The sequence below is a fragment of the Eleutherodactylus coqui genome, chromosome 13 (genome assembly GCF_035609145.1).
Source record: "Eleutherodactylus coqui strain aEleCoq1 chromosome 13, aEleCoq1.hap1, whole genome shotgun sequence".
NCBI lineage: Eukaryota > Metazoa > Chordata > Amphibia > Anura > Eleutherodactylidae > Eleutherodactylus > Eleutherodactylus coqui.
In genome coordinates, this window is record NC_089849.1 from 129,373,520 (window position 1) to 129,388,601 (window position 15,082).

Here is a 15,082-nt window from a genome sequence, read left to right on the forward strand (position 1 = left end):
TTTCAATGGAGCCGGCTGTATTGCCGGCTCCATTGAATGCAATGAGCTGGACAGCTCCGGCCCGTTTCTAATGAAACGCGGCTAGGAGCAGATTTTCGGGCACTGGTCACGCGATTTGCGGATGTGCATCAGTCATGTGATCCGCAAATCGCGCGAAAAAACGCCTGTCTGACTAAGGCCTAAGTCTGCTATGAGTTTAATTTACATAAATCATGCCATTTTGAACAGAATAACTATTTAAAAAGGAGAACATTGTACTGTCCAAGGAAATGCCACCAGCATTCATCGGATACTATAAAAACTTGACCTTTATTGTATATTCCTTAAAAGCATCTTTACGGGAGCAGAAATATAAAACAAAGAACTCTGTTTACGCATTTTAAGCTTCGTTGTCTGGGTTCTTCCTCATAATGACGTTCACACTCTCCTGCACTGGTTTAAAAACAACCATTCTTACCCATCTAATTTCGGGTTTGACAGTCTCCATCCTGGAGGTTTGAATCATGGATCAGATAATGAATGACTTTAGACTTTGTTTGGCCTGGATCATTCTATGGGTTTTCCCGTGTTGGAGCGTTCTTGTCACTGAGCATCTGCATTTGGTGGCGTGCTGTACTAATGGAAGCAAAACCAGAGACAAGTTTTGTCAACTACCTTCCGTATTACCTGCAACTTTGTTTCCCAAGTTGGAAATTTTGGTCAGGCACAACATCATTGTACTTTTTCGTTACAATGTATCGTGGGACATTGCAGTCCAGGTTATGATTCATGTTAAGCAACTTCAACCAACGTATGTGGTCCGTAATCATTTATAGATGACTAGCGTACCCGTCGCGCGTTGCTGCGAAGACAGACATACATACATTCGTTGCTGCGAAGACAGACAGACATAGCTATCCAATCCAGTTATTTACACTTTGCTTGTCTGCCTGTGTGCCGTGGATTATTCTAGGGGTTTTCCCCAGCTCGCAACATTGTATCCAATAAGCAAGTTCTCCACTAAACATTGTTCTCCATGAAAGAACTGAGCGTACCTTTTTTAAAAATGACGGCAGCAGCGACCAATGAGGTTTTGTAGGCCGCTGCTTCCCCCTTGCAGGCTGAATAAAATAGCCGTTGTGTGGAACATCGGATTTATCTGGCTGCTGTGGCTTCTTGGGAAGACAGCCTAGTACATGTTTGCCCACTTCTAACTCCAATGGAGACTGACTGTAAATGGCTGGCGTGCTCTAGTATTTATGGTTCCAAGCTGTACGTGTCATTGCATACAGTCTATCTATCTATCTATCTATCTATCTATCTATCTATCTATCTATCTATCTGGGTTATTGCATACAGTCTATCTATCTATCTATGACATCAGGAAATGAGAGAATTAGATTCCGTACGTAAAATTTGAACGCTAATTCTTTGGCGCTTTGAATTGAATAATCGAGTTGGGATGAGACATAAGGCCTTGCCCATAAGCATTCCCCAACCTCCAAGAACTGAACCTACCTACCTGAATGAGATATTGTAGGCCGCTGCTTCCCCCTTGCGGGCTGAATAAAATAGCCGTTGGGTGGAACATCCAATTTATCCGGCTGCTGTGGCTTCTTAGGAAGATATCCTAGTACTTGTTTACCCACTTCCAACTCCAATGGTAATTGGCTGGCGTGCTCTAGTGGTTCCAAGCTGTACGTGTCATAATAGAGCCTTAATGACATCACAATGCAGCTTTATAGAACATGTTAGGGCATGTTCAAGGGCGTCCGATGTTGATGACATCAGTGATGACATCACAATAGCAGGTGGCTTACTTATTCGATCTACGTGGGGGGTGGTGACTTTCGACGACGCTCGCACGCGCGCCATTTATCGTAGAATAGTTGTACTATGCCTATAATCTTCCCAGGAGTGTACTCAACAACATCCCAAAGTTTCATGGCGATCGGATGAATGGTGTAGTAGCGCATAAAGGACAAACAGACAGACAGACACGCAGACAGACATACATTCAATTTTATATATATAGATGAGTGGCAGGCCCCTGATTCAAGCTTTAGACTGATCACAATCACAGCAAATATACAGGTAGCAAGGTCATTTTCTGGGCCGAACCTTCCTGCGAACTCATACACCACCAGTCAGGCATAAAGCCTCACCCATAAGCCTTCCTCTCACTGGAAGAACTTACCATACCTGTTCACCTACCTCAAAATATTGAACTGACCTTAAAAAATGCCATCAGCAGCGACCAATTTGACTGTTGTAGGCTGTTGTCTCCCACTTGTGGTCTGAATAGAAAAGTTGTTCTACCTAGCAGACAAATAATCCCGCTCCTGTGGCTGAAAAGCAGAAACTACAATGAAGAGTTCTATCTCATCCAACAAATGAGTTTAGACTTTGCTTTCCCTGGATCACTCTATGCGTTTTCTCGTATTGAAGCATTCTTGTCACTGAGCATCTGCATTTTTTGGAGTGCGGTACCATTGGAAGCAAAACCAGAGACAAGTTATGCCACCTACACTACATATTGCTTGCGACTTTGTTTCCCAAGTTGGAAACATTGGTCAGGCACAAAATCATTCTACCTTTAAGTTACAATGTATCCGGGACGTTGTGGTCCAGGTATAATAGTAACATAGTATGTAAGGCTGAAAAAAGACACATGTCCATCCAATTCAATGTATTGTGGATGCAGAGGAAAGGAAAAAAACAATGAAGTAGAAGGAGGGAAAAACTTCCTTTCTGAGTGCAATCTGGCAATCGGAATAATCCCTGAATCACCGACCCTTCTGAAGTAATTAATGATTATAACATATAATATTGTAACTAGAGATGAGCGAGCACCAAATGCTCGGGTGCTCGTTGCTCGACCCGAACTTTCCGCGATGCTCGAGAGCTCGTTTCGAGTAATGAACCCCATTGAAGTCAATAGGCGACATTTTTGTATACGACTGATGCTCCGCATAGGTCTTCACTTGTGGAAAACATCCGAAAGTCATGGAAACACCACAGAAACGGATAGGGAAGGACCCTTCCATCAGCTTCCCGCAGCCACGCAATCCAACATAAGACGCGACTCCTCTTCCATCACCCCCCCTGCAGCCACACAATCCAACATAAGACGCGACTCCCCATCCATCAGCCCCCTGCAGCCAGGCAATCCAACATAAGACGTTACTCCCCATCCATCAGCCCCCTGCAGCCACGCAGTCCAGCGTAAGACGTGACTCCCCTTCCATCAGCTTCCCGCAGCCAGGCAATCCAACATAAGACGTTACTCTCCATCCATCAGCCCCCTGCAGCCACGCAGTCTAGCGTAAGACGCGACTCCCCTTCCGTCAGCCCCCCTACAGCCACGCAGTCCAACATAAGACGTGACTGCCCTTCCATCAGCCCCCCGCAGCCACGCAGTCCAACATAAGACGTGACTCCCCTTCCATCAGCCCCCCGCAGCCACGCAATCCAACATAAGACGTGACTGCCCTTCCATCAGCCCCCCGCAGCCACGCAGTCCAACATAAGACGTGACTCCCCTTCCATCAGCCCCTGCAGCCATGCAGTCCAACATAAGACGTGAATGCCCTTCCATCAGCCCCCCTGCAGCCACGCAATCCAACATAAGACGTGACTCCCCTTCCATCAGCCCCCCGCAGCCTTGCAGTCCAACATAAGACGTGACTCCCCTTCCATCAGCTTCCCGCAGCCACGCAATCCAACATAAGACGCGACTTCTCTTCCATCACCCCCCCCGCAGCCACACAATCCAACATAAGACGCGACTCCCCTTCCATCAGCCCCCCGCAGCCACGCAGTCCAATATAAGATGCGACTCCCCATCCATCATCCCTCCGCAGCCACGCAGTCCAACATAAGACGTGACTGTCCTTCCATCAGCCCCCCGCAGCCAAGCAATCCAACATAAGACATGACTCCCCTTCCATCAGCCCCCGCAGCCACGCAATCCAACATAAGACGTGACTGCCCTTCCATCAGCCCCCCGCAGTCCAACATAAGACGTGACTCCCCTTCCATCAGCCCCCCGCAGCCAAGCAATCCAACATAAGACGTGACTCCCCTTCCATCAGCCCCCTGCAGCCACGCAATCCAACATAAGACGCGACTCCCCTTCCATTACCCCCCGCAGTCACGCAGTCCAACATAAGACGCGACTCCCCTTCCATCAGCCCCTGCAGCCACGCATTCCAACCGAAGACGCGACTTCCCTTCCATCAGCCCCCCGCAGCCACGCAGTCCAACATAAGACGTGAGTGCCCTTCCATCAGCCCCCCGCAGCCACGCAGTACAACATAAGACACGGCTAGCCTTCCATCAGCCCTCCGCAGCCACGCAATCCAACATAAGACGTGACTGTCCTTCCATCAGGCCCCCGCAGCCAAGCAATCCAACATAAGACGTGACTGCCCTTCCATCAGCCCCCCGCAGCCACGCAGTCCAACATAAGACATGACTGCCCTTCCATCAGCCCCCCGCAACCACGTAATCCAACATAAGACGTGACTCCCCTTCCATCAGCTTCCTGCGGCCAGGCAATCCAACAGAAGATGTGACTCCCCATCCATCAGCCCCCCGCAGCCAAGCAGACCAGCGTAAAACGCGACTTCTCTTCCGTCAGCCCCCTGCAGCAACGCAGTCCAGCGTAAGACACGACTCTCCTTCCATCAGCCCCCCCTCAGCCACGCAATCCAACATAAGACGTGACTCCCCATCCATCAGCCCCCCGCAGCCACGCAGTCCAACATAAGACGTGACTGCCCTTCCATCAGCCCCCCGCAGCCACGCAATCCAACATAAGACGTGACTCCCCATCCATCAGCCCCCCGCAGCCACGCAGTCCAACATAAGACGTGACTGCCCTTCCATCAGCCCCCCGCAGCCACGCAGTCCAACATAAGACGTGACTCCCCTTCCATCAGCCCCCGCAGCCACACAATCCAACATAAGATGTGACTCCCCTTCCATCAGCCCCCCGCAGCCACGCAGTCCAACATAAGACGTGACTCCTCTTCCATCAGCCCCCTGCAGTCATGCAGTCCAACATAAGACGTGACTGCCCTTCCATCAGCTCCCCGCAGCCACGTAATCCAACATAAGACGTGACTCCCCTTCCATCAGCCCCCCCGCAGCCTCGCAGTCCAACATAAGACGTGACTCCCCTTCCATCTGCTTCCCGCAGCCATGCAATCCAACATAAGACGTGACTCCCCTTCCATCAGCCCCTGCAGCCACGCATTCCAACCTAAGACGCGACTTCCCTTCCATCAGCCCCCCGCAGCCAGGCAATCCAACAGAAGATGTGACTCCCGATCCATCAGCCCCCCGCAGCCAAGCAGACCAGCGTAAAATGCAACTTCTCTTCCGTCAGCCCCCTGCAGCAACACAGTCCAGCGTAAGACACGACTCTCCTTCCATCAGCCCCCCCGCAGCCATGCAGTCCAACATAAGACGTGACTTCCCTTCCATCAGCCCCCCTCAGCCACGCAATCCAACATAAGACGTGACTCCCCATCCATCAGCCCTCCGCAGCCACGCAGTCTAACATAAGACGTGACTGCCCTTCCATCAACCCCCCGCAGCCAAGCAATCCAACATAAGACGTGACTCCCATTTCATCAGCCCCCGCAGCCTCGCAGTCCAACATAAGACGCGACTCCCCTTCCATCAGCCCCCCGCAGCCACGCAGTCCAACATAAGACGTGACTCCCCTTCCATCAGCCCCCCACAGCCTCGCAGTCCAACATAAGATGTGACTCCCCTTCCATCAGCTTCCCGCAGCCACGCAATCCAACATAAGACGCGACTCCTCTTCCGTCAGCCCCCCGCAGCCACACAATCCAACATAAAACGCGATTCCCCATCCATCAGCCCCCCGCAGCCACGCAGTCCAGCGTAAGACGCGACTCCCCTTCCATCAGCCCCCCGCAGCAACGGAATCCAACATAAGATGCGACTCCCCTTCCATCAGCCCCCCGCAGCAACGGAATCCAACATAAGACGCGACTCCCTGTCCATCAGCCCCCCGCAGCCACGCAGTCCAACATAAGAAGGGACTGCCCTTCCATCAGCCCCTTGCAGTCACGCAGTCCAACATAAGACGCGACTCCCCTTCCATCAGCCCCCCGCAGCCACGCATTCCAACCTAAGACACGACTTCCCTTCTATCAGCCCCCCGCAGCCACGTAGTCCAACATAAGACGCGACTCTCCTTCCATCAGCCCCCTGCAGCCACGCATTCCAACATAAGACGCGACTCCCCTTCCATCAGCCCCCCGCAGCCACGCATTCCAACCTAAGACGCGACTCCCCTTCCATCAGCCCCGAGCAGCCACGCATTCCAACCTAAGACGCAACTCCCCATCCATTAGCCCCCCACAGCCAGGCAATCCAATATAAGATGCGACTCCCCTTCCATCAGCCCCCCGCAGCCACGCAGTCCAACATAACACGCGGCTCCCCTTCCCTTAACCCCACGCAGCCACGCAATCCAATATAAGACATGACTCCCCATCCATCAGCCCCCTACAGCCACGCAGTCCAGCGTAAGACGCGACTCCCCTTCCATCAGCCCCCCGCAGCAACGCAATCCAACATAAGACGCGACTCCCCTTCCATCAGCCCCGAGCAGCCACGCATTCCAACCTAAGACGCGACTCCCCTTCCATCAGCCCCGAGCAGCCACGCATTCCAACCTAAGACGCAACTCCCCATCCATTAGCCCCCCACAGCCAGGCAATCCAATATAAGATGCGACTCCCCTTCCATCAGCCCCCCGCAGCCACGCAGTCCAACATAACACGCGGCTCCCCTTCCCTTAACCCCACGCAGCCACGCAATCCAATATAAGACATGACTCCCCATCCATCAGCCCCCTACAGCCACGCAGTCCAGCGTAAGACGCGACTCCCCTTCCATCAGCCCCCCGCAGCAACGCATTCCAACCTAAGACGCGACTCCCCTTCCATCAGCCCCGAGCAGCCACGCATTCCAACCTAAGACGTTACTCCCCATCCATCAGCCCCCTGCAGCCACGCAGTCCAGCGTAAGACGTGACTCCCCTTCCATCAGCTTCCCGCAGCCAGGCAATCCAACATAAGACGTTACTCTCCATCCATCAGCCCCCTGCAGCCACGCAGTCTAGCGTAAGACGCGACTCCCCTTCCGTCAGCCCCCCTACAGCCACGCAGTCCAACATAAGACGTGACTGCCCTTCCATCAGCCCCCCGCAGCCACGCAGTCCAACATAAGACGTGACTCCCCTTCCATCAGCCCCCCGCAGCCACGCAATCCAACATAAGACGTGACTGCCCTTCCATCAGCCCCCCGCAGCCACGCAGTCCAACATAAGACGTGACTCCCCTTCCATCAGCCCCTGCAGCCATGCAGTCCAACATAAGACGTGAATGCCCTTCCATCAGCCCCCCTGCAGCCACGCAATCCAACATAAGACGTGACTCCCCTTCCATCAGCCCCCCGCAGCCTTGCAGTCCAACATAAGACGTGACTCCCCTTCCATCAGCTTCCCGCAGCCACGCAATCCAACATAAGACGCGACTTCTCTTCCATCACCCCCCCCGCAGCCACACAATCCAACATAAGACGCGACTCCCCTTCCATCAGCCCCCCGCAGCCACGCAGTCCAATATAAGATGCGACTCCCCATCCATCATCCCTCCGCAGCCACGCAGTCCAACATAAGACGTGACTGTCCTTCCATCAGCCCCCCGCAGCCAAGCAATCCAACATAAGACATGACTCCCCTTCCATCAGCCCCCGCAGCCACGCAATCCAACATAAGACGTGACTGCCCTTCCATCAGCCCCCCGCAGTCCAACATAAGACGTGACTCCCCTTCCATCAGCCCCCCGCAGCCAAGCAATCCAACATAAGACGTGACTCCCCTTCCATCAGCCCCCTGCAGCCACGCAATCCAACATAAGACGCGACTCCCCTTCCATTACCCCCCGCAGTCACGCAGTCCAACATAAGACGCGACTCCCCTTCCATCAGCCCCTGCAGCCACGCATTCCAACCGAAGACGCGACTTCCCTTCCATCAGCCCCCCGCAGCCACGCAGTCCAACATAAGACGTGAGTGCCCTTCCATCAGCCCCCCGCAGCCACGCAGTACAACATAAGACACGGCTAGCCTTCCATCAGCCCTCCGCAGCCACGCAATCCAACATAAGACGTGACTGTCCTTCCATCAGGCCCCCGCAGCCAAGCAATCCAACATAAGACGTGACTGCCCTTCCATCAGCCCCCCGCAGCCACGCAGTCCAACATAAGACATGACTGCCCTTCCATCAGCCCCCCGCAACCACGTAATCCAACATAAGACGTGACTCCCCTTCCATCAGCTTCCTGCGGCCAGGCAATCCAACAGAAGATGTGACTCCCCATCCATCAGCCCCCCGCAGCCAAGCAGACCAGCGTAAAACGCGACTTCTCTTCCGTCAGCCCCCTGCAGCAACGCAGTCCAGCGTAAGACACGACTCTCCTTCCATCAGCCCCCCCTCAGCCACGCAATCCAACATAAGACGTGACTCCCCATCCATCAGCCCCCCGCAGCCACGCAGTCCAACATAAGACGTGACTGCCCTTCCATCAGCCCCCCGCAGCCACGCAATCCAACATAAGACGTGACTCCCCATCCATCAGCCCCCCGCAGCCACGCAGTCCAACATAAGACGTGACTGCCCTTCCATCAGCCCCCCGCAGCCACGCAGTCCAACATAAGACGTGACTCCCCTTCCATCAGCCCCCGCAGCCACACAATCCAACATAAGATGTGACTCCCCTTCCATCAGCCCCCCGCAGCCACGCAGTCCAACATAAGACGTGACTCCTCTTCCATCAGCCCCCTGCAGTCATGCAGTCCAACATAAGACGTGACTGCCCTTCCATCAGCTCCCCGCAGCCACGTAATCCAACATAAGACGTGACTCCCCTTCCATCAGCCCCCCCGCAGCCTCGCAGTCCAACATAAGACGTGACTCCCCTTCCATCTGCTTCCCGCAGCCATGCAATCCAACATAAGACGTGACTCCCCTTCCATCAGCCCCTGCAGCCACGCATTCCAACCTAAGACGCGACTTCCCTTCCATCAGCCCCCCGCAGCCAGGCAATCCAACAGAAGATGTGACTCCCGATCCATCAGCCCCCCGCAGCCAAGCAGACCAGCGTAAAATGCAACTTCTCTTCCGTCAGCCCCCTGCAGCAACGCAGTCCAGCGTAAGACACGACTCTCCTTCCATCAGCCCCCCCGCAGCCATGCAGTCCAACATAAGACGTGACTTCCCTTCCATCAGCCCCCCTCAGCCACGCAATCCAACATAAGACGTGACTCCCCATCCATCAGCCCTCCGCAGCCACGCAGTCTAACATAAGACGTGACTGCCCTTCCATCAACCCCCCGCAGCCAAGCAATCCAACATAAGACGTGACTCCCATTTCATCAGCCCCCGCAGCCTCGCAGTCCAACATAAGACGCGACTCCCCTTCCATCAGCCCCCCGCAGCCACGCAGTCCAACATAAGACGTGACTCCCCTTCCATCAGCCCCCCACAGCCTCGCAGTCCAACATAAGATGTGACTCCCCTTCCATCAGCTTCCCGCAGCCACGCAATCCAACATAAGACGCGACTCCTCTTCCGTCAGCCCCCCGCAGCCACACAATCCAACATAAAACGCGATTCCCCATCCATCAGCCCCCCGCAGCCACGCAGTCCAGCGTAAGACGCGACTCCCCTTCCATCAGCCCCCCGCAGCAACGGAATCCAACATAAGATGCGACTCCCCTTCCATCAGCCCCCCGCAGCAACGGAATCCAACATAAGACGCGACTCCCTGTCCATCAGCCCCCCGCAGCCACGCAGTCCAACATAAGAAGGGACTGCCCTTCCATCAGCCCCTTGCAGTCACGCAGTCCAACATAAGACGCGACTCCCCTTCCATCAGCCCCCCGCAGCCACGCATTCCAACCTAAGACACGACTTCCCTTCTATCAGCCCCCCGCAGCCACGTAGTCCAACATAAGACGCGACTCTCCTTCCATCAGCCCCCTGCAGCCACGCATTCCAACATAAGACGCGACTCCCCTTCCATCAGCCCCCCGCAGCCACGCATTCCAACCTAAGACGCGACTCCCCTTCCATCAGCCCCGAGCAGCCACGCATTCCAACCTAAGACGCAACTCCCCATCCATTAGCCCCCCACAGCCAGGCAATCCAATATAAGATGCGACTCCCCTTCCATCAGCCCCCCGCAGCCACGCAGTCCAACATAACACACGGCTCCCCTTCCCTTAACCCCACGCAGCCACGCAATCCAATATAAGACATGACTCCCCATCCATCAGCCCCCTACAGCCACGCAGTCCAGCGTAAGACGCGACTCCCCTTCCATCAGCCCCGAGCAGCCACGCATTCCAACCTAAGACGCGACTCCCCTTCCATCAGCCCCGAGCAGCCACGCATTCCAACCTAAGACGCAACTCCCCATCCATTAGCCCCCCACAGCCAGGCAATCCAATATAAGATGCGACTCCCCTTCCATCAGCCCCCCGCAGCCATGCAGTCCAGCATAAGACGTGACTCCCCTTCCATTAGCCCCCCGCAGCCACGTGGTCCGACATAAGAGACACGTCTCCACTTCCATTAGCCCACCGCAGCCACGCAGTCCAACGTAAGACGCGACTCCCCTTCCCTCGGACCCCCGCAGTCCAGCATAAGACGTAACTCCCCATCCATCACCCCCCCCCCTTCCCCGCAGCCACGCAGTCTAGCTCCCACTCCTGTTCCGTCAGCTCCCAGGAGCAGGAGCCACACAGTCCAACGTAAGAAACGTGACCCCCCCTTCCGTCAGTCCCCACAGCCACGCAGTCCAATGTAAGACACGACTCCACTTCTGTCAGCCCCCCGCAGCCATGCAGTCCAACATAAGACGTGACTCCCCATCCATCAGCCCCCCGCAGCCACGCAATCCAACATAAGATGTGACTGCCCTTCCATCAGCCCTTCGCAGCCACGCAGTCCAACATAAGACATGACTCCCCTTCCATCAGCCTCCCACAGTCCACTGTAAGACGCGACTCCCATTCCTTCAGCCCCAGCAGCCAAGGAGTCCAACGTAAGAAATGCAACTCCCCTTCCATCAGCCCCTCGCTGCCATGCATTCCAGTGTAAGACACAACTCCCATTCCTTCAGCCCCAGCAGCCAAGCAGTCCATCATAAAAAAACGCAACTCCCCTTCCGTCAGTCCCTTACTGTTACGCGCTCCAATGTAAGAGATGCGACTCCCCTTCCGTCAGCCCCCCGCAGACAAGCAGTCCAATGTAAGACGCGACTTCCCTTCTGTCAGCCCCTCACTGCCAAGCAGTTCAACGTAAGAGATGTGACTCCCGTATCATCAGCCCCCAGCAGCCGCGCAGTCCACTGTAAGAAACACGACTTCCCTTCCGTCAGCCCCTCACTGCCAAGCGGTTCAACGTAAGAGACACGACTCTCCTTCCGTCAGCCCCCCGCAGCCACGTAGTCCAACGTAGGACGTGAGTCCCCATCTGTCAGCCCCCGTAGCCAAGCAGTCCAGCGTTAGACACGACTCCCCTTCTGTCAGCCTCCCGCAGTCCAACGCAAAAAAAACACGACTCCCGTTTCGTCAGCCCCAAGCAGCCACACAGTCCAATGTAGGACGTGAGTCCCCTTCCGTCAGCCCCCGTAGCCAAGCAGTCCAACGTAAGACATGACTCTTCTTCCATCAGCCCCAAGCAGCCACACAGTCCAACGTAAGAAATGTGACTCCCCTTCCATCAGCCCCTTACCACGCGGTCCAACATAAAACACATGACTCCCCCTCCGACGGCCTCTTGCCGCAACGCTGTCCAGCATAAGAGATGCGACTCCCCTTCTGTCAGCCCCTCGCTGCACGTCGTCCAACATAAGAGACGCGAATCCCCTTCCTTCAGCCCCTTGCTGTCACGCGGTCCAACATAAGAGACACAACTCCCCTTCCATCAGCCATGCAGTCCCTGCCCCTCTCCTCACACCTCCACTCCTGCCATCACACCCCGCGACCCTCTCCTCACACCCCGCCGCCTCTCTCCTCACACCCCACGCCCCTCTCCTCACAACCCCGCCTCTCTCCTCACAACCCCCACCCCTCTACTTACTATCCCCGCCCCTCTCCTTACACCCCCCACCCCTCTTCTCACAGCCCCCGCCTCTCTCCTCACGCCGTCACACCCCCTGCCCCTCTCCTCACCCACCACCCCTCTCCTAACACTTCCACTCCCGACCCTCTCCTCACATCTCCACTCACACACATACACACCCCACACGCCTCTCCTCACACCTCCCTCTCCTCATACCCCCGACCCTCTGCTCACACCTCCTGCCCCTCTCCTCAACCCCCTACTTCTCTCCTCACACCTCAAGCCCATCCTAACCCTCCCCACTTCTCTTCTCACACCCCCGCCCGTCGCCACCCCCCCTCTCCTCACACACCCGCCCTACCCCTCACACCCTTGCCCCTCTACTCACAGCCCCCCTCCCCTTTACTCACACCTCCAACCCTCTTCTCACCCTCCCGCGCCTCTCCTCACACCTCCACTCCTGCCCCTCTTATGACACCATCTCCCCCTCTTCTGACGCTGCTTGCCCCTCTCCTCACACACTCCACCCCTCTCCTCACACCCCTACCTCTCCTCACACCCCCATCCCCTCTCCTCACACCTCTACTCATGCCCCTTTTCTTACACCATCCACCTCTCTCCTCACACTGCCTGCCCCTCTCCTCACGCCCTTCTCCTCAAACCTCCACTCCGGCCCCTCTCCTTACACTGCCCACCTTTCTCCTCACACCCCCTGTCCTTCTCCTCACACCACCTGCTCCTCTCCTCACACCCCATGCCGCTCTCCTCACACCGCCCGCCCTTCTCCTCACACCGCCCACCCCTCTCCTTTCACTGCCTGCCCCTTTCCTTACACTTCCACTCAAACCTCCACTCCCGCCCCTGTCCTCACCCCCCCCACCTCTCTCCTCACACCCCCACTCCCCTCACACTGCCCACCTCTCTTCACACCTCCGTCCTTCTCCTCACATCACCCGCCCCTCTCCTCACACCCCATGCCCCTTTCCTCACACCCCATGCCCCTTTCCTTACACCTCCACTCCTGTTCCTCTCCTCACACCCCCTGCCCCTCTCCTCACACTGGCCACCCCTCTCCTCATCCCCCCCACACCTCTCTCCTCACACCGCCTCCTCCTCTCCTCACACCGCACGCCCCTCTCTTCACACCCTTCTCCTCAAACCTCCACTCCGGCCCCTCTCTTCACACCTCCTGTCCCTCTCCTCACACTGCTTGCCTCTCTCCTCACACCCCCCGTCCTTCTCCCCAGACCACTTGCCCCTCTCCTCACACCCCATGTCCCTTTCCTCCCACCTGCACTCCTGCCCCTCTCCTCACACTGGCCGCCCCTCTCCTTATACCGCACACCCTCTTCTTACACCCTCCCCCTCTCTTTTCACACCACCTGCCACTCTCCTCACATCCCCCGCCTCATACCCCCACCCCTCTCCTCAAACCTCCACTCTCGCCCCTCTCCTTCCACCAGCCGCCCCTCTCCTCACCGACCCACCTCTCTCCTCACACCCTTCTCCTCAAACCTCCACTCCGGCCCCTCTCTTCACACCTCTTGCCCTTCTCCTTACACTGCCCACATTTCTCCTCACACCACCTGCCCCTCTCCTCACACCCCAAGCCGCTCTTCTCACACCGCACGCCCCTCTCCTTTCACCCCCAACCTCTTTCCTCTCACCCCCAACCTCTCTCCTCACACTGCCTGCCCCTCTCCTCACACTCCAAGCCCCTTTCCTTACACTTCCACTCAAACCTCCACTCCCGTCCCTCTCCTCACTCCCCCACCTCTCTCCTCAACCCCCCCACCTCTCTCCTCACAAAGCCTACCCATCTCCTCACACCTCCACTTTCGCCCCTCTTCTCACACGTCCAGCCCCTCTACTCACACCCCATGCCCCTTTCCTTACACCTCCACTCTCGCCCCTCTCCTCGCACCAGTTGCCCCTCTCCTCACACCTCCACTCCCACCTCTCTCCTCACACCGCCTGCCCCTCTTCTCACACTGCTCACCTCTCTCCTCCCACCCCTGTCAGGGCACTGGGGTCCAAGTAGGTGTAAGTCCCCGAAACTACCTGCAACTACCTACTTGCCCCCCTAGGCTAGGCCCTAGGGTGACAACTGAGCAACAGTCCCTAGGCTCACTAAGGATGCAGGGCAGGAGTCAGACTAACAGACAAATACAGGAAAACAAACAAACACAGAAGCAGGTCAGGCAATCCGGGTCAGTAACAGGAGAGAACACTGTACAAGGGGTCAGACGAAGTCGAGGTCAGGTCCAAAGCAAGTAAGTCAAAACGGGAAATCAATTCAAGGTAACGCGGGTGTAGCTGGAAACCAAATATACACTGGGAAGGTCAGAAGGAAACTGAGCAGTTTAAATGCTGTCAGAACTCCCGCCACGGCAGCTGATTGGGGGGGGGGGGCTGACAGCAGCAGGACCCAATCACAGGAATTCTAAAACAACAAGCTACCTCTCTATACAAGTCTCTGAATGCTGGCTGATAACAGAGAGAACAGCAGTGACCAGAACCTGCTCTATGTGTATTACACTGCAATAGGACCTGTGATGATGTTACTATGTCAACGAGGACGCGGCACGGAATGACACCCGCCGCGTCCTCAGCAACCCCGGCTACCTAGGTGCCTGCTCCCTGAGCACGGGAGCGTGTGCCCAGAGCCGGCGGCCAAGATTACGGCGGCCAGGGGAGGTCACCAAGACCGGGGCTCCTCTACACCGCACCCCAGGTACTAGGACCGGTAGTGCAGGCACGGAGACCCCCAGAGCCACCAGACCTGACAGTATCCCCCTTTTATGGGGGGACATCAGACCCCACAACCAGGAGCGGGCTTGAGGGGGAAGGCCCTGTGGAAATGTCGGACCAAACATGGTGCATGCACGTCCCTGGCGGAAACCCACGTTCGGTCCTCCGGGCCAACCC